Genomic DNA, 4,164 nt, shown 5'->3' on the forward strand with positions numbered 1-4,164 from the left:
GCGCGGCGACGGCGCAGGCGCGGCGCAGGCCCCGCCCCGGAGCCCTTTGGCCGTGGGCGGCGGAGGAGAGCGCAGGCGCCGTCCCCGCGGCTCGGGCGTTCGGGAAACTTCGCCTCCGGCCAGGCGGGGAACGGTCCCTCAAGGGTAGGCGAGGCGGCAACGCGCGTGCGCGTAGCAGCTCGCTTTAGTTGTGCTTCCTTTGTCGCCGGTTCGATTCCCGCTTTCTTCACGGGTGGCCCATCCTTCAGTCTTCAGTCTTCTTTAAGGATATTTCCTTGGGGAGGTTCCATCCATATCGTTACAATATCTGCTGAGACCCGTTTTCATCTTGATTTCTCAGCTAAACCACTTGGCTGCATTCCTACGAGTCAGCACCCAATGTCAAATTCCGGTTTATAAAACCCGATAGATGGATGCTTGCTTAGCCCTAAGCCACAATGGCTTCCCTTACTGACTTTGCTTATCCAAGGCAGTGGAAAGGTTGCAAACAGGTGATCTCACGATCCTGGCACATTGCAACCATCCTAAATACCTGCTGGCTGCCAAGAGCCCGAAAATTGACCATGTGAATGTTGCAATGGTCATAAGTGTGAGGACTGGTCATAAGCCCCTTTCTTCTCTACTGTTGCAACTTTGGTCACTAAGTAAATTGAACAGAACTGAAGAAGTTGCTTGGATGAGAAGCAAAATGTTTTCAAATAAAAAAGAAACAAACTCCAGTTGCCTCTTGGAAAAAATATCTTTGTGACAACGACGATCTGGAGGATTGAGAACCTCCGTCGTCATAAATAAACAGTGAGGGTTATCTGCATTTATTATTTATTTAATAAACCCCTTTTATTCCTTTATAAATAACTCCAGGTGCCAATCATACCTAATCCTTTCCTCTCTTTTCACAACAATCCTGCGAGGGAGGTGGGTTGAGTGAGAGAAATTGGAACCGGCCCAAAGTAAATCAGCGTTAAAATTCTCATCCACAGGAGGTTTGTCTCTTCTGCCTGCCGGGCATTTGGGCAGCTGCTTCTTTGGACTGGACGTGGAAGGAAGGACAGCCTCTCCGTAGCGTCGACCTTCTTATAAAAGACACATTCTTCGCCCCCGGCTCCAGCTGAACCCAACGGAGGCTTTGTGGAGACACGTCGCTCAGTCTCCAAAGCTGGTTTTGTTCGCTGCCATAAAAGACGTGTCTGTGTCAACCAACTCCGCAGAATTTTGCTCCTTTCTTCCAATTCAGAGATTTGCCTTGGACTTTCAATGCAATCTTCAGGGCTGCCTGCCCTATTTTATACATTTTTCTTTTGAACCAGCCGAGCAGAGGAAATAAACGTTTGGCTCACACTCACAGCAAACCACATCTCCATCACCGGCAGGGGGAAAAAAAAAATCCAGGCTCAATCGTTGCTGGCTGCTGAACCTTTAAAATGAAAAGGACGGTCCCAAATCTTTCTTTTTCCCAAAAGGGATCTGACATATATATATATATTTTACAAATACATCAGAGTCTCAATTGTGTGTGCCTATTTACATCCAGAGAATCGAAAGAAATGATTTAGCTTGACCAGAGAGAACGGAAATGAATCATGTATTTGGCATCTCACGGAAGCTGCTTTTTACAGAATGTTAGAAGCGTTGCTGGGCTCGTGGGGAGAAAATGTTTGGGAGACGGAGAGAAAAAATTGGCGTTAGGACACCCCCAGCCGCAAGTGGTTTTCCTCCAGAGGCAAACCCATTCTTTGCAAAAGCTGATAGGCAGAACCCGATTCATGCAAGAAACGTAATTCAATCGCAAGAAACATATTACTATATATCCTACTGCATGGAAAAAAAGTCGTCACTGCTTTTTGTTTCTTTTATTATAATTTCTTTTTCCCTCTTCCCTCCCTCTGTCTCTTCCTTCCTCTTTCCTTTCCCTTTTTCCCATTGTCTTTCTTTCTATTTGCAGTTTATATTAATGAAAGAAACTTTTAATGAAATATATATCTTTTTAAAAAAGATAGTGTTCTCATTCTCTTCTTTGATTTGTCTTGTTCAAAAGAGAGAGGGAGGGAGGGAGGGAGGGAGGGAGGGAGGGAGGGAGAGAGAGAGAGAGAGAGAGAGAGAGAGAGAGAGAGAGAGAGAGAGAGAGAGAGAGAACTTGCCCAAAGTTCCAGCTGTGCAGCTAATAAAACTCACACATCTTCACAAAATCTACATTTTTTTGGCACAACAGTGACTCCCAGAGGAAGTCTGTAAAAACACTTTTTCCGGGAGATTCCAGCCAGATTTCTGTAGCAGACTGAGAAGCATCCTTGAGCTAAGTCCCGGCTTTGCTTTCTCAGAGATGGAAATTTCCCGTGGCTTGCTATAAACGATGGCATTCTTTTTTGCGCTGTTGCTTAACAGGGGTGTCTGTGCGCAATGAATAATGCCTGTAGAAAGATAATTGCTCTGCCTTCCCAAGTTCAGGGCTAAGCTTTGTGTAGCCAAAATGACACCCTCCCAATCGATCTTTTGAAAAATCCAGAGAGAACTCCGAAGTCATAAAACTCACGGAAAGGAGGCCGCGTGAATTGCAATAAAGCTAAACAAAAGAGGGAGTTTGTAACGGGATTTCTTTTTAAATTAAAAGCGAAAATTGAGCCCAGTTGTGAAATTAAAGCTTGGGTCTTCTTCCTTCTGATGGTTCTTGCCACCTCATCCAAAGTACGGGTAGTCCTGGACTTACAGTCACAATTAGGAACAGAACTTCCATTGCTAAGCAGTGTGACTATTAAGGGAGCCACACCCAATTTTACAATCTTTTTTTTTTTTGCTATCATCATTAAGTGAATCCAGCTTCCCCCATTGACTTTGTTTGTTGGAAGCCCCCAAAGAAAGTCCCAAATGATGATCATGTGGCGCTGGGATGCTGCAAATGCCAAAAATGTGAGCCGGTTTGCCAAGCGCCTGGACGCTACCACATGAACGCAGGGATGCTGTGACGGTTGTATGTGTGAGGACTTTTCAGTGTCAGAGTAACTTTGAACGGTCGCTAAAAAGTTATTGTAAGTCAAGGACAATCTTCTGAAGACAACTTCTGAAGGCTCGTCTTCAGAAGCTGCTCCATCACTGGAGATTTTAAAGAAGAGGTTGGACAACCGTTTTTCTGAAATGGTAGGGGGTCTCCTGCTTGAGCAGGGGTTGGACTAGAAGGCCTCCGAGGTCCCTCCCAGCTCTATTCTGATTGACTGATTTTCCCCATCTTGGTTTGGGATTTTTCTCCCTCAGCGAAAAAGCTTCTGAATCCAATCCGGGGAAAGATGAAGCCTAAAGATTCTCAGTTGTCCAAACAACTTTCTTTACAAAACCATGTTCCCATTCCCATGTGATTTTATTGCACTAATCTAACCTTTGTCCTTCCCTCTTAGCAAGATTAGATTTTATGATCCAATAAATTATTGAAATTTCCATGGCATGGAAAGCTCTAAAGATCAGAGTTCAGTCATGCCAATCACTTCTAGCCAATCAGGTCAGCCCTGGGGTTGTGCTCTTCTTCAATAAATGTCCCAAATTTGCTTTAAATCAAGGAAAACTACAAGTTTCTAAGGCTCATGGTGAGGGAAGCCTCCCAGTCAGATGTCCATCGTGTGAACGGTTTATAATGACGCAAGTCCAACATGTATGTGTCAGTTTTTCCATCCCCCATGTGGTCTCTTCTGCTTCTTTGTAGGTTAGGCTTGTCTACAGGAGATTTGTTTTTTAAAAAATAAATAATTGAAAAACAAATCTGGAGAAATACTAGATTAAGCACTGCAGGGTTGGCCCAGAGAGGAAAAAAATGAGATGACATTTCAACAGCCAAAACAACAAATCAGGAAGGTCATAGAGAAAGAGGCGGGACTGCTTTGGCTGATTGCCCCGTTGCCAGTAACTTTTCCAAAGTCCTGTTGTTGGCTGCTGAAGATTGAACTGCCCAGGATTGATATCTTAATTTCCTCCTTGAGGCCAGAAACTGATGGGAAGGGGGTTGATTCTGAAACCTGGGTGCAAAGCTCTTCTTGATGACTCCTTTTTTAGGCAGGTTGGTGGCTGATCTTCAGAGCATTGTGTGCCAACTGACTTGGAAAAAATCTTAATAAATTTCTGCAAAGCAGGGTGGATTTCACTTGTGTAAATGGGTTAATCTCCCCATATCTGGAACTTCCC

The sequence above is a fragment of the Vipera ursinii genome, assembly GCF_947247035.1.
Source record: "Vipera ursinii genome assembly, chromosome: 12".
Taxonomy (NCBI): domain Eukaryota; kingdom Metazoa; phylum Chordata; class Lepidosauria; order Squamata; family Viperidae; genus Vipera; species Vipera ursinii.